Genomic DNA, 24,386 nt, shown 5'->3' with positions numbered 1-24,386 from the left:
AAAGTCTTTTTAGGCCAATTCTTTGAATTTGTTAGTTTTCTCTCTCTGGATTTTTCCTCTCACAGACTCTAGCTTCTGTATTTTCTCCTTTTCTACTCAGATTCTCTTCATTACCCTGACTTCCTAGTTTCAACTCTTCTCCTCATTATACTTCTGGATCTTACTTTTAAACTTACAAACAAAAATCCAGTCAACACACAAGGCAGGTGGCCCATCTCTGCTGAGCAGCAGGCGGAGTCTCAGGTGGCAGATTGTTTCTCTGACATAAATTCCCCTCCCTGCCTCCTGCAGACTTTAATCACTTTTCACAGCAGCCCATTCGCCTGTAAGGGATCATTGCACAGGGCAGGTAGTGGAGTTAGTATGGCTTTGGGCATGCTCTCTTGCTGGTCAGCATTTGAGATAATCTCAGGCAGCTACAGCGGCTGGTGAAGATCAAAGGTATTCTGCCTGCCCGAGGTCAAGATCACTCTTGCTTTGCAAGCCTGTGTGCTCTTAAGTTATGTCCACAGATACTGCTTTCTCTCTCAAAAAAGTTTTAGCAAGAGATACGAAGTAGAAATTAAAATCTTAAAGGCAGATAAATAAAATCACACAAATTCAGTTCCTTGCATTTTTCTCCTGAGATAACTTATGTGTCCTAAGCTTGAGGTTTCTTGTACCTCTTGACCAATCCTTCCTTTCCACCTGCGAGCCACATTATTTGCACCTTTCTGGACAGAGGAAATAAGTCACCCTCTAATTAACTCTATACCTAACTCCTCACTTTAACCCACCCAAGCTTTCCCCACAGGCTGCAGGAATTAGCCTCGACTATCTTTGAAGATTTAAAATTAAAAATTAATACCTCCTACTGAGTAAATTCTTGGAATTTTTACCACAGATAAATGTAAAGAATCCTCTTATTCTAGACAAAAACTAAGGGAAAAGTAGCACTAACTCTCCAAGTAATTCAGTTACTACAGTGTGATGGAAAAGAAGATGGGGAGGGCTAAAATGGTGCAGGTTATCTTAAGCATCTTTGAATTGCAAGGAAAGCATCCTAAACAAAGTAGCTTAAATGAGAAAGGAACATTATAGGATAAAGGCACATATAATCGAGTTTAAAGGCAAGGGAAAGTTGAGTCTTACTGGAGACTAGAACAAGGACCTAGAAAATAAAGGCAGCGAATCTCCTACCTTTTCTTTGTCTCTTCTACTTCTGTCTACACATCTGCTTCCTTCTCCTGTCTCTGCTCACAGGCTTTCCCTGCTTCTCCAAGATGTGGTAAATAAACTAATGTTATTCAGCAAATTACTGCAGTGATGAAAATATTCTGTATCTGCACTATTCTGTATGGTAGTCACTAGCCATGGTGGTTGATGAACACTTGAAACATGGCTGGGGTGAAGAAGGATCTGAAGTTTTAATGAATTTAACCTGTAAAAGGTTACATGTGGCCAGTCTCTACCATATTAGGCAGCAAAATGGTAAAAGATAACTCTCCAATACTGCCTGTATTTGCATATCCTCAATAGGAGCAACTAGCAGAGACTGACTAGGAATCTTGAATCTCAAATCCAGTTTCCCAAAGAGAGACATTGACTGGTTCAGCTTGTGTTAGGTACCACCACTGGCTCAACCAGCTTTGCCAGAGGGATAGGAATATATGCTGGCAATATGGCAGCCAGGGCCAACCCTTATGTGTAGAGAGCAGGATATAATTCTTAGAGGAAGAACTACCCATGTTCTGAGTAGTTACCCCGAAAGATATCGACTCCTTGTGTTAATTTTCTACACTGATTAATTTTACTGATGAATTTTCAAATTATCTTTACTTACCAATGCAAAATAGACATAAGATTCTTGTTTATGCAAAAATAGGAATTATACTTTCAGTAACATCAGGGAGATACTTGGGCATAATTCAGAAATCAGATATCTATTTCTGGAGGCATTAGCCTCCTTTTAGTTTTCTCTTTTATAGGCAATTGAGTTTGAGAGGGTAATAGACCACTTGATTAGCACTCTTGGGACACAGGAATATTATTCTTCTATCTCTTAGTTTTTCTGCTGTTAAAATTTATCTCTGGTTTCTAACCAGTGGAGCAGGTAGCAGAGGCCACATAGTTTTGCAACACTTGACCCTGGGATGGAGCCTTCTGCCCTGGTGTTAAGCAATCTTTCTAGTGTGGGTAGATGAAGGGTGTCAAGTACAGTCTAAGGTCAAAGATCTCACATTTCTTAGGTGGTGCCCTTGATTTAGTCTGAGTATTTTGGCCCTGTCTACCCCATCTGCCCTGACCTTTAAGGCCTATTGGTTCATTAAGATCTTGGCTATCGACAAGTGACTTATTCTAGCCTCAGGCTTTGCTTTATGGCTTCCCAACCTTGCATGCTCCTTGATCCCAGTTTTTAAGTCCATTTCCCAACCTCTAGCTTGCTGTGATCCATATCAGGCATGGTTCCTGATTACTCAGATTTTCTGTCTTAACAATCTTCCCTGGGGGCACCAGTCTGATGAGTTCCTCTGTCTGGCATGACAGATGGGTTCTTTAGCAAATATTTTCAGTTGAATGTGTTTCCTACCTTTTTGTTAAAAAGTACATATACGGGGTGCACTGATAGCTCAACTAATGAAAACCTGTGTTCTAATGACCTTTATGAAATATTGCCAGAAACTTTATATACCGGATTGGATAATAATAAAGCTATAGGACCTGCATTCCTACTTTCAAGGAAAATTATCCAAAATAAGGCCCAGAGGATGGCTGCATTGTCTTTTAATGTCCTATTTTAGATCCGTCCTCTAATTATTTGATTTTATAGGCCAATGTACTATTATTTGACTTTGAAATTATTATTGATTGGCGCCCAGACACCATGTGGTAGAGTCACACGTTTACGTGTAGCTTTTATTCTATAGAGATGCAACTGATTTCAGTCTGGTAAAAAGATACACAATGGCTTATTGCCTTGTAGGATATTAATTAGTTTTGTGTCCAACTAGCTTCCTCTGATATTCATTTTTGTATTTCACACTGCCTGGAAATAGTTCCTTAAAATGTTTTTTGAAACAACTTTACCATCTACTGATGTCTTCATTAATTAATGAGTTGAATAAATTGTGCACATGTTCATTGCATATTTGAGTCAGTTCTTAAGTTACGAAAATTTTGCCAATGCACACGAGATAGGAAGTTTCGTAGTACTAAAATAGTGTCAGAAGCAAAATCAAATGTGAATCTGGCGATGATAGGAGGAGGAGCTGCGCTGAGAATAGTGAGGTTGAAAGGGAAGAGAGAACAGATAGGCATTGAGTCAGGGAAGAACATGCCAGAAAGAAAACTTCAGATAGAAGATGGAGCTCCAGTAAGTACACGAGAGTTATCCTGGGCCGACTCTGCCCCATCACCAAGAAGCCATGGATGAAGAGCTTCATGATTTGAAAAAAACAGACATCTGTTTATTTATGTCTGAAGTTTTCTTTACAGGAAACAAAAACTTCAATACATTAAAAGACACAACTTTTTTTTTTTTTTTAAATCCATTTTTGCTTGGGGTGATACTCTGAAACTTGTTAAGGTTTTCTTGGATTAGCTGATATTAAGCGATTCACTTTTAGTAGACAATAAAGTGAGCTTTAGAGGGAACTGGAGTATAATGGGGAAGGGTTGGCATCAAAGAATGGAAGAAGAGAGGAGGGAGAAGTTTGAGGAACAGATGGCAGTCCATGTAATGCTTTATCTTCAAATATTTGTTATTTTCAAAAGTATTTCCATTTCTTATTTTTATTTTAGGTGTATTTATTTATTTTGAGAGAGAGAGAGCCAGCAGGGGAGGGGCAGAGAGAGAGAGGGAGACAGAGGATCTAAAGCAGGCTCTGAGCTGTCAGCGCATAACCTGATGCGGGGCTCAAACTCACAAACCATGAGATCATGACCTGAGCCAAAGTCAGATGCTTAACTGACTGATTAAGCATGTGCCCCTTCATTTCTTTTTTTTAAATAGGGACTTCATTGTTGAAAGTTTATTCCCAAATAATTCATTAGATGAAGCACTGTTACAACTTTTCCCCTTTTCTCAAAGGGGACCCAACTTTTAGTCGCGTCAACCATTTGCAAACTGTGTGGTTGGCCAGAGTCAGAGTCAGTATATTATATCCTCATCCAGCTATTTTGAAGAGTGAGTAGAACTATCTATTTTAACTTCTGAGTCATGTTCTATTTAAGCATAGCACTTTTAATTCTGGTTTTTATCTAACTTGTGAAAGAGAATGCCACATTAATAAAACAAGATAAAATAAGCGATTGTTCTCATTTTAAAGAAAAGCTTTCACTTTTTAAATTCCTAATATGAATTCTTTAAGTAGGGAATTTTCCCAGTATATTCAAAATATGAATTTATTAAAGGAGGAGAAGAGATTTCTAGAAGCACACCTGCTATGTAATTTGAAGTACTACTGAAACCTTTCTAGCTCTAGTCAAGATAATTGGATGAAGATTCCCTATTTCACATTAGCTGGCATCTTCAGTTTCTGGAATGACACCAAGAAACAGATCTAATGAAAGCAGTAGACATTTTGCTTTTTTCTTCCCCTCCCTCCATCTCTTCTCTTTCCTTTCCAGGCTATGTTCTTGCATAGACAGATCCAGTGGTCTGTGTTGAGGCTAAAATGCTTTACACCTGTCTGGGAGACAGCTCCTCTGGGGATTGAGTACTCACTACCCCCCCCCCCCCCCCCCCCAGCAAGGTGGAACTAGTAGAGTGTAATATCTGTCTTGGTTAACTCCAGGTGCTGAGAGAATGGCCAGCAGTCTGTCACTTAAAGTATTACTCAGATTTACATCCCTAAGGGGCTCTGGACAGATACCCTAGAAGGCCAGTCTGTGAACTTTGGACGGCAGCTACTTTCAGAGAGTTCTGAACGCTCAGCAGCACGCATGGGAAGACCACCTCGCTTGGGTCTGACCCTCAGAACTGTGAAAGACAGGAGCCACAGGTGCTTGGAGAAGCTGCTTGGAAACTCCATTAGAAACGCCATTCACATCGAGTATGGGAATTGTTGACCGTCCTTATATCCATCAATGAGGACAAGCAATAAATTTCCCATCCAGAAAACTAGTTGCATGGGGTCTCCAAATTACAACGAAGATTTTTCCTACTCCCAGTCAAACCGGAAACTCAGCCATCAGATTCTTGGCAGGAAAGAAGTTGAATTAAAAGTGACGACAGACTGAGAAGCTTCAAGCTCTGCTGGTAAAGCGAGTAGGGGGAAAGGCAAGAAAAGCACTTCCTTAACCTCCACCCAGATTGTAAATTTATTTTTGTGTCTTTTAAATAGGTTGGGCTCAAGCTTTTTGGCAAAATGACAAAATGAAATTTTCAAATCTTCCTTTACATTTCACAGATATGAATGGTACCAGGCTTACCATTAAAAAAACAAACAAACAAAAAAACCCAAGAAACAAAACAAAACAAAACACAGTTGAGCTTCTAGCCTGTACTCCCCTCCCCGCCCCCCCACCTCCCCATTAATGGGTTCTTTCCAAGACAGGAAATCAACAAGAGAGAAAATTTATAGCTGGTCTAAGTTAAAGAATGCTGTTCTGAGCACTGGATTTTCTTTTCTGCTTTTAAATATCCCCATTTGTCTTCACATTTTCTTTTCCAAACTCCTCCCTATCCCATTCCATGCGGTAGATGCTTAATATGCTAACACTTATGAGAACAGAAGGCTTTCTCCAGAGAGAGTCACAGAGCTGTTCTGTGTGACTGCCAGAACCGCCGACCTGAACCCTCCCTGCCCTGCCAGGATGCAATCTGTCTCCAGTCCCTCGGCAGACGAGAGGCCCAGGGGCACCTTGGACTAGCTTTCTCCTTCCAGAATTGGAAGATGACTTCAAAGATGGAATGAACTCCCCAGAAAGATTTTTTAAAATAAGGTTATCTATGGAGGGGACCGACTGAAAAAGACACTGGCTAGGGACATGCATTTTTGTCAGCAATATCTCTCTTCACTCTAGACCCTCATTCTGTTAAAAAGATTTTTTTTTTCAAAAATTTACGTCTTCTAATATGCCTTTTAGTAGTATGCACTGAGATGATTAAGATCGGGCTCTGATCTTATAATTATATGAGTCATGGTGCATAATTATGTGAGACAAACCTTTAAAAAGAGAAGGAGAGATATAATTTAATACATGTTTGTCTATTAGTATCTTGGAATTAGTATCTTGCAATCTCCTGAGGTCACAGAGAAAGAAGAGGATAGTATCACAGACCTCAAGGACTTTCTTTTTATTCATTCTTTTTAATTTAAAAATAAAAGAATTGAGATTTTTCCAGCAATATAATTTGCAAAGATTATTTTTATACAGTCATCTCTGCTAGTATGAGCAGGAGACGAGGAAGTTGGCATTTTAAACATTGCTCATAGTATACATTTTTGGAAGACAATTAAAGTACACAATTTACAGATGAAATGACAGGGCATCTGGGGTTTGCTTTAAAACTGTCTAGTAGGATGTGGTTGGAGGGAAGTCGAGTGGCAAGAGCAAAACAAGATCAACTGTATATTAATAATTGTTGAAGTTCACTAATGAATACGTGTAGGTACATTACACTATTTTCTCTAGTTTGTGTATGTTTAAATTTTCATAATCATTTCTTTTCATCTGTTTATTCATTAAGTGCATTTCTCTGTGCCAGGCAGAGCTTTAAGTGCTGGGGATATGGTAGGGAACAAATTTTTCTCTGCTCTCAATGAGCTTAATTCTAGGGGCAAGAAAAGGGCTATAAAGACATAAAAAACAAAATAGAGCAAGTGGTGATCGCTGCTATAAAAACAGGAGCAAGTTGAGGGAGTGTTGAGGTGAGACTAGTTGTGTGCTTTTTAAGACAAGGTCCTTATGGGAAGCCTTAAGTAGAGAAATAAACCCAGGAAGCAATCTCTGTGATTATCTGGCAGAAGAATATTTCAGCAATGTTCGAGGAAGAGGAGACGGTAAATGCAAAGGCCCTCAGGTGAGAGCATATTCAGTATGTTTAAGAACTACCAAAGACCATCTATGATGGAGAGAGGGCTCTGAGATTGGAGACATACCCTGAGGCAGGCAGGATGTTTTAGGGCTTCACAAATCATTGGAAAGACACTGGCATTCTTTGGAATGAGATGGGAAGCCATTAGAGTTTTGAGCAGATGGATGATAGAATCTAGCTGTTCTAGGAGTCTGTTGGGGATGGGGCAAGCAAGAGTGAAACTAGACCAGAGGCATTTCTCTCATTGAGGTGAGAAATTACGCTGGGGAGAGCTGTTGAGAAGCCATCAGATTGCTGGACGTTTTGATGGCAAAGTCAACAGGATTTCCTGATAGATTGGGTATGTAGTATGGGAGAAAAAAAAGATGGCTCCAAAGTTTTTTGGCCTGAGAAACCGGGTGGATGGAGTTGCCATCTACACACATGCAGGTAATACAAAACAAAAAACAAGAAACACATGTGTTAGGTTTCCTACATTTGAAAGTAGAGGTAACTTTTGGTTGAGATGTTAAGTAGTTGGTTATGCAGTCTGGAATTTAGGACAGAGGTGCAGATTGGATATAGAGTTGATCTCTGCAGAATGCAGCAGTTAGGGATGGCGACCCCCCCCCGCCCCCCACCTCCCCACTCCTGCTAGAAAGTAAAAAATCCACATGTAACTTTTGACTCTCTTGAAACTTAACTATTAAACAGCCTACTGTTGACTGGAAGCCTTACTGATAACAGTTGGTTAACACATATTTTGTATGTTATATGTGTTATACGTATTGTTATGATGTAAGCTAGAGAAAAGAAAATGTTAAAAAAAACTTAAGAGAAAATACCTTTACTGTACTGTATTTATTGAAAAAATTCTGCTTGTAAGTGGACCACTGTTCAAACTCTTGTTGTTCAAGAATGAACTGATTGAGTCTGGAGTAGTTGGTGTAGAGACGATAGTTAAAGCCATGGAACTAAAGGAAAAAACCAAGAATAAGTGTCAACAGAGAAAGGGTCCAAAGACTGGGACACTTAAAATTTCAGTGTTAGAGGTTAAGGAAGGTAAGGAAGAACTAGCAAAGGCGGTGGAGAACCACAGATAGTGTCCCTAAAGTGAAGTGACCAAAGTGTTTGAACAAGTAAGGACAGATTCACTGGGCCAAGTGCTGCTGATAGGCCAGGAAAGATGAGGACTGACATCTGCTTTGGGCTTGGCATTATGGGGCACATTGCTGTTTTGTGATAGAAGTGGAACAGAAGTGTGATGGAGTTTCTCAGGATAGGAAAAGGAGGAAGCATTGACCATAAGTAATGACAACTCCCTGTAAGGAATTTTACCATAAAGGGGATAACTCAGTAGCAGGGCAGGGAACTAGAGGCACACTCTATTTAGGGAATTTGGGCTTTTAATAAATGGGCTGCTTACAAAGGCTTGAGCAGGGAGTAGGGAAACCACAGGGGATAGTGCATTACTATAGGGCTTACCTAACAGTGGACTCTTACTTCCTATCACATCTGATGTGGTGAGGGGAGGGAGCCATCACCAGAACCTGGATAGAGAAAGGGAGAAGAGCTCTGTGGGGAGGGCTGCCTGACAGGAGTTGTGATGCTCAGTTGAGGGATGCAACTAGTTCAAGGCCAACCTTCCAGGTAAAAGAGGAGTCAAGGGAGTAAGTACGCCAACTTCACTCTCCTCTCTTCATCCTTCCACTCGTTGTCTTGCTTCATGCCTCAGTGCTTGAACCTAACAAAAAGCAAGAGGGCTTGGGAATTGGTCCATGAAGTCCATGCAGATCCAATATCCTAAGACAAAGAAGAGAGGCAGGGAGTGGGTCTGGAGAGTCAAAGGAAAGAAAAGATACTCAGCACAAAGAAGGTCAGAAATGGACCAGTAAATGGACAGAAAACCTGGAGTTAAGAGAATAAGAATTGATGGCACCAGAAATTCCACTTCCAGAATATAATAAAGGGCACACAAAAGTTTCAGCTATAAAATTACAACTCAGGACTACTAACCGCATAAAATGGAAATCTGGTAAAAATTCATCCACCCAATGGAATACTAGGTAGCAGTTAAAAGTAATCTTGTAGAATATAGAAGGACAAAAATAATGGTAATTGAAATAAACATGTCATCTCATAACTACATTATGTACATTATGATCCAAAGTTTTAAAAAGGAAAACTCTATTCACCTGGAAACAAAACTGAAAGCATTTATACCAATTTTTTTTCTCCTGTTCTGCACTGTATAGACTGCATTTGTGTCTCACTTTCCTTCAGTGTGAATGCACTGCCCTCAAGAAACACTTAGTTTGTATCCCAGGTTGACCTCCCCATGCTTCTTGCTCCAATGGATTCTACAGATGTGTTGTATCATTTGCAGTTTAGCTCCAAGGCATCTAGGTGGGGCCCTAATAACATGTTCTGCTTTGGCTCTATTTCTTACAGTAAAAATCACATACTCACATGTCTGGTTGCCACATATCCTCCCCATGAGGGCTATGCAATTCCAATTCTGTGCTGAGGAACTAGAAACATGCTTTAGTCACATTGTTCCTGATGCTAGGATAGTAATGGATATTAAACATAGGTCAAAGGTTGAGTTTGAGAGAGACCCACACCAGGCAAAATATTGCCACAGTTGAAGCCCCATTGGTGGACACTGTGTAGGTGGTGGATGTAAAGGTAGATGGTACTTGTGATGAAACTGCATCAAGTAGTAATTATCAATTCACTAAAAGCATTTATTGAGCACCTACTCTGTGCTGAAAGCTAGGTCAGCAGTTGTGCCAGAAGAATGCAGGAAATGGTCTTTGTGCTCAAGGAACTTAGCTGGAGGTACAATTAATCCACAAACCAATAAGAATAATAAGATGTAATTAAATGTAAAATTGCTTCTTACAGTCCATAAATTCAGTGTGTTTCAGAGGAAACGAGGAGGGTGGTATTGATTAGGAGTGTGTTACCGAGATGTTAATCTGAACTTGGAGGGAGAAGTGGGGCTTGAAGAAGAGTTGGGGAAGGATTCTGTGGGGGGCACCAAACAATCAAGGGCTGATGGGGCTGGATTGAAGCCTCAGGGAGCAAGCAAGGCCCCCCTTTCCCTTTTTTAAATAAAATAAAACTTTCCCAAGTTAAGAAAAAAAACTACATTCTTGAGCCAATTGACTGTAACATGACATGAGGATTAAGTTCTTTAAAAATCTTTGGAGAAAGGCAGCCTCTTGGTAGGGAGGTGATTTAGTTTAACAGGTCATTAAACAGGTTAGGAAACATGAATTTTAGTCCCCATAATGACTGTCTTTTGATATCAAGTCCTTTAACCGTTCTGACCTTACATTGGGGAAGGCTTTCTTATCAACTGCTTCCTCTGCTGGGCCTCTTCTGTCCTTCATGTCGTTTTATTCTCCTAACAACCCTAGGAGTAGTGGTTTTTCTTTAAATCTACATTATACAAATGAAAATGGAGACTCCGAGAAATCAAGAAACTTACCCAAGGTACATAATGAGAAGTGGCAATGTTGCGATTCGAACTTCAGCCATCTGATCCCTCGACACCACCGTGTCATAAACTGTCCTGCGTTCCCTGGTCATTCAATGAAAACATATATGGGAAGGTTCCCGTAAATTCCACCTTTTCTAATCCTTGTAGCTTTCTGCTTTTCCATCTTGTGATGAGCCATGACTGTGGAGCTGCATGTTTCACAAGAGATAGCCTTGAAAACTGAAGTATCTGTTTTCAAATGGCATTGAAATTCTAGAGGCCAGTATGTTTTCTGTGAGTGAAAACTTCTTGGCCAATTCCCCAGGCCCAAGAGTCTCCTGCTATGTGCCTCCTTGGAAACGGGCCAGGGATGTCCACAGCTCGCAGTGGAGGAATGTAGCCCTTGGAGAGATAGTCAGGGAGGGTGCCGGGCAACAGGAGGAAATGGCTACATTTCAGTAACCTGCAGAACTTGGAATTCGCAGGGAATGATTTCCTCTCTTGTGGGAGCTAAGGCATTCCAGTAAATCTGAGTGCCTGTCAGAGAAGCAGCCACCACTGGGCTTGCTGATTACATTTGCAGTGGTAACCAAAAGCCCCCGCTTGTGATCGTTCTAACTTTGAAAATTATATCTTACAGGGATCTTTGCTAATGCCCCCTCTACAAAACAGATTGAATCCTCACTGAAAATCCCTGTAGCCCACAGAGATAAGCCGCCTATGCAGATACAAAGCAGTGACTTTTTCCCCAAATGTGGGTGGAATGGGACTTTGGTGTGTTAATCAATGTCTACCTACTCCGATTTGCCTGGAAGGTTGGGTAATTCCTGACAATGCCACCCTTTACCTCAGAGTCACAGAAAACTATTCACGTGACTTTTGAGGTTTTAAGCCTGGTGTCTGATTGGTTTCCCCAGTGGGGCCTTGCTTTGGTTAAGAGCACTGCATTCTTAAGTCAACTGAAAGGCTGACTATTTAGCAACCCAGAAGATGTTGGTGCAGACTGTTGAAAGTTCGTCATGAAATAGTGCTGGTTCCTCTGGAGGTCCTTTCAGCTGGGAAGTCACGCCGGCCCTTTCTTTTTCCTTTGCCAGACCTGGAATTTTAGAAGTCTCTGGTGTGTGGAGCAGGGGAAAAAGCGCTTGGTTAAAATCTTTAAAAAACCCATGTCTCTTGCACACACGTCCACCTCCGAAGAGGCCCCTGCAAAAAGTCAGACTAGAAATGATGATATAATGCGGCTCCTTTAGTCTAAGAACCCGTCATCTTCTCTTCTACAATGGAAATCTCCATCAAATAAGAATAGGAATGTAATTGAGTATCTGGCCAAGTTTCAGCTTCGGAGTGAAACCCTCTTTAAGTTATTCCCATGCCTCCTGTTAACATTTAATAGGAAAGGCAAGCAGGCTGCACATTCAGTCTTAGATGGAGCTTTCTCTGCAGCTTTCGAACCACAATGAGCTTTTCTCTTTTTATCACCCCGTTCCTTCCCTTTCACCCGATTGCTTGCAGAACACTTTCCTCTCCATCTCTCTTTTTTCTGTTCTCACCTTTTGCTTTCTTCCTCTGTCCTTTCCTTCTTTCTTTCTTTGTATCTCTTTCCACTTCCCTTCTCTCCCCATCCCACCCCCTCCTTTCTTACACAAACTAATGACTAACACAAACACACAAATACACTCAAAACCCTAGAATATTCATAGTGTCAGGGAACACAATGGCTTCCAACCAGCCTGACCTCAAGTTCCGTTTAGCCCTCTCTCACTGTGTGCCTTCTGAGCAGGGCAGGGCCCAGCCCATTAACAGTATGTCTTTGCTTTTAGATTGCTCTTCTAAAATTATTTAAACAGCAGTGGAATTAGAAACAATTTAAACTACTGTCATGGATCATTATCTGCATACAGGGTTTTTTTTTTAATTGAAATATAGTTGACATACAATATTACATTAGTTTCAGATGTACATACAGCATAGCGATTGGACAACTTTATACCTTTAACGCTATGCTCGCCACAAGTGTAGCTACCACCTGTCACCATACAATGCTATTACAATACCATTGTCTATATTCCCTATGCTGTACCTTTTATCCCCATGATTTATTCATTCTGTAATTGGAAGCCTGTATCTACTATTCCTCTTCACCCATTTTGCCCATCCCTCCACCCCCTTCCCCTCTGGCAACCATCAGTCTGTTCTCTGTATTTATGGGTCTATTTCTGCTTTTTGTTTTGTCTTTTAGATTCCACATATAAGTGAAATCATATGGTGTTTATCTTTCTCAATCTGATTATGTCACTTAGCACAAAACCCTCTAGGTCCATCCATGTTGCTGCAAATGGCAAAAAGCACATCCTTTTTTATGACTGAGTAATATCCTAGTGTGTGTGTGTGTGTGTGTGTGTGTGTGTGTGTATGTGTATGTAAACACACACACACACATGCCACATCTACTTTATCGATTCATCTGTTGATGGACACGTGGATTGCTTCCATATCTTGGCTATTGTAGATAATGCTGCAATAAATATAGAGGTGCATATATCTTTTTCAAATCAGTATTTTCATTTTCTTTGGGTAAATACTTGGTAGTAGAATTATGAGACATATGATATTTATAATTTTAATTTTTTGAGGAACCTACATAATGTTTTTACTCAGTGGCTGCACCAATTTATATTCCTACCAACAGTGCCTGAATGTTCCTTTTTCTCCACACGCAGAGCAACAGTCCTGGTTTTATTATTTATTTATTAATTTTGTAAATTTCTTTAATGTTTATTTATTATTGAGAGCCAGAGACAGACAGAGCATGAGCAGGGGAGAGGCAGAGAGAGGAGGATACACAGAATCCGAAACAGGCTCCAGGCTCTGAGCTGTCAGCACAGAGCCTGACGTGGTGCTCGAACTCACGAACCGCGAGATCATGACCCGAGCCAAAGTCGGACGCTCAACCGACTGAGCCATCCAGGGACCCCTCATTATGGTTTTAGTTTGTATTTCCCTGATTAGTGATGTTGGGCATCTTTTTGTGTGGCTATTGGCTATCTGTGTCATCTTTGAAAAAAATGTCTATTGAGGTCCTCTGCCCATTTTAAAATAAGATTATTTTTTTGGTATTGAATTCTAGAAGTTCTTCATATATTGTGGATATCAACCTCTTATTGGATATATCATTTGTGAATGTCTTCATTCATTCATTGAGTTGCTTTTTCATTTTTTTGATGGTTTCCTTCACTGTCCAAAAGCTTTTTATTTTGATGTAGTCCCAGTAGCTTATTTTTACTTTTGTTTCCCTTGACTGAGGAGACCTATCTAGAAAAATGTTTCTAGACCTAGCTAGAAAAAAGGCCTATATCAAATAAATTATTGCCTATGTTCTCTCTAGCAGTTTTATGGTTTTAGGTCTCACATTTAGTTCTTTAATCCATTTTGAGTTTATTTTTGTGTCTGGTGTAAGGAAGTGGTCCTATTTCATCCTTTTACATGTTGATGTCCATCAAAAGAGACTGTCTTTTGCCCATTGTATATTACTTCCTTTGATGTAGATTATTTGACCATATAACATGGGTTTATTTCTGGGCTGTCTATTCTATCAGTTTCATTGATCTACATGTCTGTTTTTGTTCCAGTTCCATACTGTTTTGATTACTATAGGTATGCAGTGTATCTTGACATCTGGGATTGTGATACCTCCAGCTTTGTTCTTTCTCCAGATTGCTTTGGTTAGTTGGGGTCTTTTGTGATTCCATGCCAACTTTAGTATCATTTTGTTCTAGTTTTGTAAAAAATGTTGTTGGTATTTTAATAAAGATTGCTCTGGGTGGTATGGACCTCTTAATAGTAATTCTTCCTATCCAGGAGCATGGAATATCTTTCCATTTATTTGTGTCATCTTCAATTTCTTTCATCAATGTTTTATGGTTTTCAGAGTACAGGTCTTTCACCTTCTTGGTTAAATTTATTCCTAGGTATTTTATCTTTTTTGGTTTGATTGTAAATGCGATTTGTTCTTAATTTCTCTTTCTGCTACTTTGTTATTAGTGTATAGAAACACAACCAGTTTCTGGGCATTGATTTTGTATCCTGCAACTTAACTGAATTCCTTATTACTTGTAATCATTTTTTTGATAGACTTCATTCTGTTTTAAGAGTTGAATGGGCAGAATTCATATCTTCATAGAGAGGAAAACTCGATACAGGATAGTTAATGACTGAAAATCAGACACAAAGCTGTAACTATCAAGAAATCAACGAAATATTGGGGCGCCTGGGTGGCGCAGTCGGTTAAGCGTCCGACTTCAGCCAGGTCACGATCTCGCGGTCCGTGAGTTCGAGCCCCGCGTCAGGCTCTGGGCTGATGGCTCGGAGCCTGGAGCCTGTTTCCGATTCTGTGTCTCCCTCTCTCTCTGCCCCTGCCCCGTTCATGCTTTGTCTCTCTCTGTCCCAAAAATAAATAAAAAACGTTGAAAAAAAAAAATTTAAAAAAGAAATCAACGAAATACCGTTGAATTCCTACTTGAGACCATTATAATAAGCAAGATGGGGCATACAAGCATCATGCATTCTCGATCTCAAGTAGCTTATGATTATGTTTGGGATGACAGGGAACTTATGCGTGGAAAAGTAGCTAGAAGTAGCTCTAGCTAAAATTTATTGAGCACTAATTGTCAGCCACTGTAGTAAGCTCTTTATGTGTGTTCAGTCCTGAAATCTTTGAAACAACTCTAAAGTGTATGCCACATACCATCAAGATCAGCATCTTAGGGATGAGGGGACTGAAGTTTAGGGATTAAGTATCTTGCTCAGAGTCTCCCGGCTAGCATATGGGAAAGCTGGGACTTGAGCTAGCAGAATCAGTAAATGTTGTGTACAAGTGAACAGAAGAATATTTTTGAAGTTCAGAGCTGGAAAATCACTGTGTGCTGGGGAGGTTACAAAGAGACAGCGTTTCAGGACTGGAGGAAACCTTTGAAAGTGGAATCTTTTCCATTAATGTCACACTTAGGGAAATTGGGACACAAAGACAGGGATAGTCTGCTGAAAGCAGTGGCCTCTGGATGACATTTGTAGGATGGACAAGTAAGGTTTTGCCCGTCTTGATGGAGAGGGCTGGATGGCATTCTTGGGGGGGGAGGGAATAGGAATGATGGTCTCCTGAAATCAGCTTCCAGCTGTTTTTGGTATTATTTTCTTTTCACTCAGAACCTTTCGCCAATATCTGGTATGTCTCACAATGGTTCCAGGGAGAGGAGTTTGGGAAAGGAGGAAAATGGGAACCTTTTGTACATGTTATCACTTCCTGCAGTTTGAGGGTTCTTACCCCCACGGGACTCTCAGTCAAAGTTGCCATTGCTCCTGTCTGATGAAGTCCCACGGATGTCAGAAGGTATAAGCAGGGAAAGGTGAGCAAGACTGAAATAAGGCTACAGCAGAAACAGAAATGCAGTAGAACACATGTCAGCATACAATCTAAAGCTTTGAAGCTGAAAAAGTCAAGCTTGCAGAGAAGCCTGCCGTAGTCTCTTTCCTCTGTGTTATCCTCGAACAGAGCACAGTTTTATATAGAATGTTTGCTGCAAAACTAGACACAAATAGTTCCGAGGATTAACTTTGAATTTCCTGGATTTGGTGGGCATAAATCAGGGCCTTCATGCTATTTTAACACTTTTTGAAAACAAGGTCCTTATGAATAAATGGCAAAACTGGGTCAAGAAATGCTTTATTCATTAATAAGTAAAATCTAGAACTTGGAGTAATGCTCCCTAATTATGAAATGGGCAGCACTCTGTACTGTTTTCTGATTGGCTGACATCAGTTTGAATGCAAAGCTTTATTTCACTGCAGAGTCCTGGCATACTTCACACATTAAAATTCTAAGCTGTCTAAGTAGGTGTGAAACTAATTTTGTGTTTATTTTTTAAAACCCACCTATGATCATTTAGGACCATCCACTTCACTTTGGGAGGGCAGCACCCGGTTGTAGGTGGGCCCTGGGAGACAATAAAGGAGAGGATAATTTCTTAAATGGCTTAAACCAGAATATTTATAGTTTCCTGGAATAGTTGTAACTACTTATCCATTTTTCCAGCCGCAACTTTTCTTAATAAGAAGGGCTTTGAAAAACCTGCTAAATCTGGGCATAAAAGGAAACAGAAGTTTTCCTAGAGCAGTGGAATTTTTTAAAGTCACATAGTAACCTTATTGATGAAATCAGGAAGAGAGCACTTTCAGATCAGACTTGAGGGAGGTTATTTACAAAACATGGGATTTTTCTCAGCACACCAGGCACATTCTGCAAGGTTTCCTGCAATATAGAAGACACATACTGTCACTGGTTTTTAATCAAGTCCGGCCATCTTGCAGACGCACCTTCAATGGGGAATGCTAAATGGCATTACCAGCCACTGATTCATTCAGAATCATGAGGAAGACTCTTTGCAGAGGTCATTTGGCACTCAAAACAAAAACAAAAACAAAAACACTTCAGATCCCTTAGCAGTTAAAAAAGTATATTTTCTGCTTAGATAGATCTGTCTTAATCTACTCATAAAAGCACTTTCTTGTTTGTGAATATCCTAGTAAAATTTCGTTTAAAAATGTAGTGCCTTTTTGAGCCATGGACAATCTGATGAAATGTACATTTTGGAAAAGCCAAATTCACACTGACCATCATTGAACATGGTTGGTTGGTACCTTCACCCCTGGATATTTTAACTGCTTTATTGATAAGGAAGGGCAGCTAACTCAAAACATGCTCCTTGGAAGATCTACGATCGAGAGTTGTTCCCCCCCCCCCCCATCCTCTTTCTTATTGATGCTCCTCCCCCTCTTCTAAATAACTAAGTACTGAGTAAAATAATTCAGACTATTGTGAAATGTTGGTGGAATAAAGTCTTCATCTCAGACTGGTGGCCTTCTGCTCTGGAAGTCACCATCCCTTCTCAGTTGGGCCCCTTGAACAGAATGCTGACAAGGGGAAGGCTGAGTGATCCCCGTGCCTTCCACTGGGTTTTCTTCAGGCTGCTCAGCCTAACCAGGGTTCTGCAGCTTTGTTTCATTATTTTGTTTATTTCATTATTTCATTTATTTCATCAATAAGCCCCAGCAGTGAAACTGGGAGACCATCATCATGATATAGGTTCTGTGGAACATACCCCTTCGTTCTAGACAGAGCAGAGTCCTCAACTTTGAATGTGAAGGGCATGTGGCATAGCTAAATAATGAGATCGGTCTTACGGTGAGGACATGGTATTGAATGCAAATAAATCCCTTTTATCTTTCAACAAATATTATGGGACATTTTGGCAAATTTTAGAGCATTAAGGAAAATGCAGAGTTATATAAGATGAAAGGCCATCCTTCAAGAGCAGTAGATGAGATGGTACACGGACACCAATAACTGAAATAAATGGCTATAAAACAATGCTTTTAGCATAAGGAAAACAACTACAAGTCTTAGGAAGACTCACTTCTAGCTAAGGAAATCCTCATAGAAAATAGTGGTAATTATATTTTTCCTTTATTTAACACCTATTATCTAACAGACTGTGGAATCATTTTACATATATTATCTCATTTAATCTCATAGTAACAAGAGGGAGAAAGCTTTTTTATTATTTTTTAATTTTTATTTTATTTTTAGGCTAGTCGAGTAAAGCAGTGGGAGTGAAGAAGGAACAAAGAAATCTATAATTAGCTGTGATCAGTTAATTGCAAACACCAGTGCACTGGGATCAGCTGGAAGCAGGCATGATTATCTCCATGTTGACAAATGAGCAGGCTGATGTTCACCCAGTTTAAGAGATCTATGCAAATTATATGTGTGGCAGGGCTGGGATTTGAATATTGGAGCATCCATAGGTCTGTCTCCAAAGCCTATGTTCTTCATCACAAATTAACCTGCTGTTTCACATCCCTATTATTGACCAACCCCTCTAGTTGAGATAGCTGTCTAGTTTCTCTTGTCTCTCCTTATAAAATTCTCCCCCCAAAAAGCAGCCTGTAAGAGCACCCACATGAAAGGCCAGATCACTCAGAGCTCAGGAGAGAAGAGAGGAAAGGAGGGGGCTCCTGGCTGAGACATGAGAGGAGAAAAGCATTAGGAGTTTTGGATGAAGCGGCCTAAGAGAGAGAGAGACTGATGAAGACAGGAGGATGCTTAATAACAAAGGAACCAAGTGGGGATTTAGACAAATGTACATGTAACAAAAAACATATTAAAGGGTGGCTCCATTCAATATGGAGGCCTGATCTCCCAGTTACCCTCACACACCTTTAGGACATACATCCTGCTTCTCAACCAAAGAGACATTAATGATAGTTTCATATCATTTGGTTAGAGAATTAGTTAATTTAGTTTCTCTGGTGCTCCTATGCGGGAATTAAGGCAACAGTATTCTATTTACCCATTCTAATATCTACTTCTATATATTTTGGTGAGTTAAATTCTACCTTGTGTTGCCAGTTAAGGTCACAAAAATGATGCAAATGATCTAAGAAAGGCAATGCTACATATGTAAGTATGAGGGGAAAGAGGAGTCCCTAAAAGGTGGCCACTTAAAACACTTTCCTGAAAGGATGTCAGATTCTCATCAGATCCTGATCTCTGAATGGACTATAGTGGCACATACCACCCTTAGAGGACAGACCATTGGCTTCATATTTGTTGAGATAAGGAAATGTGAAGAGCAATGCATCTGAAGTCAAATGACCTGCATGTGAACTTCAACCTTGCAATTCAGCAGCCACCTACACCTAAACATTTTTTATACATAAATAACAGTAATACTTTACCTAAATTTCAAAGAGTTATTGCAAATAATAAGGGAAATGATAGATGTGAAAATACTCTGCAAATTACAAAGGCTATTCCAGAGGTTCCTACTGTAGTTCTGGATTCCCAGTTATGCACTCACCTACCCTTCTGGGCTCTACCTAGTGAAGAAGAAACACTGAAACCAAGGGGAAGGGAATCAACAATATTAATGGAGGTCCAGTTCTTAAAGCTGTGGATCCCAACTAAAGTTGAATCAAAGAATTTGGCAAGAGCCTAAGGCCAAACCAAGAAGCCTTCTAATATGGGTCCCCCAAATGAGACCTTGCAACTGAACTGGATCTGCAAACAGACCCTGGCCTGTGGCGTGGAAGGTCCTGTCCTCTCTCTCCAATCTCAGAGAAGGCAGACAGTTTATTCATTTTAAAGTTATTTATTATCTTATTTGAATTGTGAAATATAATATCTGAGGAAATAAATAGCTGTGTATGTTAATTAATTGAACATTGCAATAGAAATTAATTTTGGAGGGGCGCCTGGGTGGCTCAGTGGGTTAAGTGTCCAACTTCGGCTCAGGTCACGATCTCACGGCTGGTGAGTTTGAGCCCCATATCGGGCTCTGTGCTGACAGCTCAGAGCCTGGAGCCTGCTTCGGATTCTGGGTCTCCCTCTCTCACTGCCGCTTCCCTACTCACACTCTGTCTCAGTCACTGCCCCTCTCTCAAAAATAAACATTAAAAAAAAATAGAAAACAAAAAAAAGCTTTTCAACACAGAATTTAAGGCTCTACTTCTATGGAAACAACTTCATTCCCCTTTAAAATAAGAACTTACTTAGCAATTCCAGAGAATAAGGTCTTATAGGGAAACAAAATTTGGAAAAACATTCTCAGCCAATACTCCCCCTTACCAAATGCATTTCTGTGCCCATCATTTTCTAAGCCAATAAGCTACAGTAGAGTTAATGGATGAATTCTAGGATGTAAATTAAATGTTAAAATATTAATAACATATTTCTCTGATGCTTTTTTTTTAGAGCTTTTATTGTTCACTTAGATTGAAGACCAGTTTCATGTTATATTATTTTTCATGTAAAATTCTTGAAATTTAAATAGGCTACTCTTGAGTCTAGTTCAGGTTAGTGGCTGCCTCACAATGGCTGGGTTCATTTAGACATCCATCTATCATACTTTTAATATTGTTTGATAATCTATTTAAGCCACACAGGTGCCAAATAAGCTCATGAACTGTGAGAAATTTCCAAGGTAATGTATAATCATGTCCAACATTGTAAATAAATACAAAATTGACTTTATAAACTGTTGTCAGCTGTGGAGTCAAAACTAATGACAAATCTTAAAATAATCTTTGGCAACCATCTAAAACAAATTTATATTATTTACTGCTACAAAATGTTTAGTGAATATGATTTTTATATTCTGGCATTATCTTATTTGTGTTTTATATACTTTCAGCTGAGTATTTTAGTTTTTTTTTTTTTTTTTTTAATGTTGAGAGTGAGAGAGAGTGTGTGTGTGGAGAAGGGGCAGAGAGTGAGGGAGAGAGAGAATCGGAAGCAGGCTTTATAGCCAGCTCGGAGCCTGAGTCGGGGCTCAATTTCAGGACACTGAGATAATGACTTGAACTGAAATCAAGAGCCGATGCTTAACGGGCTAAGCCACCCAGGTGCTCCTATTTTAGGTTTAATATCAATGTCATTTAGCAGATAAAAATGATGTATTTAAAAAAAATGATGTATTTATACTAATAATGAAGAGATTTTTCTGAAGCTGAAAAAACAAGCTTTCTCCCCATCTCTCTAGCACTGAATGTACAAGATATTTCTTAAGAGAAGACATTCTTTTAGAAAATAAAGATACAGTCTTGATGGAGTAAAGAGTTGATATTAGTGAAAATTAATTAGTACAGACTGTGTTTCCTGCACTGGCTTAAATTTATTTGGAAGAGCAAGTCTTCTCTTCTGTCTATATTGGAAGTTTTTCTTTCTCGTTTTCTCTTACTCTTTCTGGCTATGCTTATGGGACGACAACACATCTAGTTGAAACGTGAAAATTTGGAATAGCCCATGTTTTTTTACATCTTTGTATCATCCATATTTGATTACTTCTCATATGGATCTTGCTTTATGTTTCATTTTTACAAAGAGTTTTAAATTTAACTCTGGAGTAGGTATTATTTTCATATTATATAGGTAAGGAAACAATAGTTGTGTCTTTTACCCTTTTTAAATACTGGCTTGTCAATATTTTCTTCATGGGGGTGCTTTATGTATTTTATATAGGTACGTGTATACAAATTTAAAAATTAAGATATATATATGTTGATATTAAATAAAAATAATTAAGATCTGTATACATATTTATATATATACATGCACAATAAGAAGAAATTGTAAGCAACTTTATTATAATAATTTAGCAACTTCTATGAAATGATAAAATTCCTTAAAAATCAAATTACCAAGGGGCACCTGTGTGGCTCAGTCAGTTAAGCATCTGACTCTGGCTCAGGTTATGATCTCCTGGTTCATGAGTTTGAGTCCTACTTTGGGTGAGCATGAGCTCCACTTCAGGTGAGCCCTGCTTGTCTCACTCCCCCTCTCTCTCTGCCCCTCATGGGAATCTCTCTCTCTCTCTCTCTCAAAAAAAAATGGACTTACCAACACTGACATAACAAGAAATAGACAAATCAGAATAGTCCTATGTCTGTTAATGTAATCAAACCCATAATTTAAAACTTCTCCAAAAGAAAACTACAGGCCCAGAATGGCATCATCAGGGAAGACTGATAAATTGGACATCATTAAAATTAATAACTTGTATTAGTTAAAATATATAATAAATAACTTGTATATGTACACAATATTATATATATGTAGAAAACTAATATCTAACTCTTATTGCCTCTTACCCCCCTCTCCATCTTTCTTTCAAGCATCTATTAACTAAGATATTTTCATTGTTAAAATTTTTCAGGACACTGTAATCTGAACCTATATCCTTTATGCTTTATTTAAACATTGGTTCTAAAATTGAAAAGTAATAGAGTGTTCATAATGTAGTAGTATGTATGTATTTTTATCTGAAGAACCAAATAGTATGATTTGATGCACAGAGAAAGAAATAACTCTATGTCACTAAAAAATATCAAACTCAGATTCTTTTTCTTTTGTTTGTATTTCATATCATCAAGTGCTCAAAATCATTTCTCAATTTTGTTTCCTGTTTGAATTATAACTTTTTTACTAAGCTTTCCTCTCCCCTGAAGTTTTCAGTCATCTCTATTCTTACTGACATGAGAAACATGCTTACATCATGTCAGTAAGAAGTTTAAACTTCTTAATCATGCCATTTGTCTTGAAGTTCTTCCAAAAATTCTGCTAATTGGAGTTCTGACTTGCAGTTTTAATTTGGTCTAACTCATTTCTTGACTTGCTGTAGAAATCCTATAATTTGTTTTCACTGTACTCTATATCTTGAAACATATATATATATATATATATATATATATATATATATATATTTTTTTTTTTTTTAAGATAGATGTCATCTTGGGAGCATTTTGTACTTTTCTGAAGAACACCTTCAGTAGATTTTTTTTTCCTAGAAAGATACATAAACAGGTTTCTCAGGCTTTTGTATATTAGGGAATATCTTTATTTAGTCTCTAGTTTATTGTTGCCTTGAAGTGAGTAGAATCAGTCTCCCACATGAAATTGGTTTAAATGTTGAGAGCAATGATGTCCTACACTCACCAATATGGTGGGAAACATTTATTTCTCACATAATGAAGCTTTCTGAGGAAATAGCAGGACAGATACCCAAGCCAGTCGGAAGTGTCTTGAGTGAAAGTTACAGAGTAAGGCCATAGTGAAGGTGTGAACATCTTGCCAGTGCCAAGGGAGGTAGTGCTTAGTCCTGTTTATAGGTTTGCCTGGATATGGGGCCAGGAGGGGGTATGGGGGAGAAAGAAGGGTGAAGACTGAAAACTGTCAGGGGTAAAATGTCAAGAATGGAGTCAGATTCTTGTCGTATCCTCATACTAAAATAATAGTTTACCTGAATGTACAACTTTACATTGAAAATCATTTGCCTATTGAACCTTAAATATATTGCTCCATTTTCTAAGCATCTGCTACTGATGAAAGTCTGATGATAATTTCTTTATTGATGAAATACTTATATTTTTCTCATAGAAACTTAGTAGATCCATTTGGGATTCTCAGAATTCTGAAACTTCACTATAAAGTGCTAAGGTATAGGTATTTTTTTCCATTCATTTTGTTTGACACTTGGTGTGATTCCTTTCAGTTTGGTACTTATGCTTTATTTCAGTTCAGAGGAAAAATTTCTGTCAATTTTTTTGGATTTTATTCTCCTGTTTGTTTTCTCTCTTCTCTCTGGAGATCTTCTAGGGCCAGATTTCATGCCCACTGGATATGTCTGTTATTTCTCTGAACTTTTATATTTATATCTCTGCTCTTTGTTGTGTAAGTTTACCTCCACTCTTTAGCCCTTCTAGTATGAAAAATTTGCCAGTCTTATGTTGAAATTGCAAGAATTCTTTCAAGTTATCTGGTTCTTCCCTTTTCACAGTAACCTGTTCTTGTTTTATGGATAAACTTCCTTATGAATCTTTGAGGATATTGCATCAGTTATAAGTGTGTTTGGCCATAAGCAGTAGAAAATCCAACTATAGTAGTAGCTTAATAAACAAAGGGGTTTATTTGTCCCTTGAAGCAAGAATCTGGGGATAGGCAGACTGAAGTTGATCTAGTAAAGAGAATCTCTCCATTTTAGGACTCTGCCATGTTTAACATGTGGACCTCTTTCCTCATGCTTATCTCTTCATGGTCAAAAGGAAGGTACTACACTTTTAGACATCTTTTCACATTCCAAAGAACAAGAAGTGATAAAGGCAAATGACTGAACTGAATCTATAACTTTTCTTTATCTAAAAAATAACTATTTAAAAAAACTCCCCTTAAGGCTAAATGGGTGTGTGGTAGGGGGGACAAATAAAAGACTCCCCAGAAAGTCCTACCCCATGACTTACATATCATTGTCCAGAACTGGGCCACATGGCTACCACAGACCAATAATTGGA

The sequence above is a fragment of the Neofelis nebulosa genome, chromosome 1 (assembly GCF_028018385.1).
Source record: "Neofelis nebulosa isolate mNeoNeb1 chromosome 1, mNeoNeb1.pri, whole genome shotgun sequence".
NCBI lineage: Eukaryota > Metazoa > Chordata > Mammalia > Carnivora > Felidae > Neofelis > Neofelis nebulosa.
Note: the sequence above shows the minus strand (reverse complement) of the source record.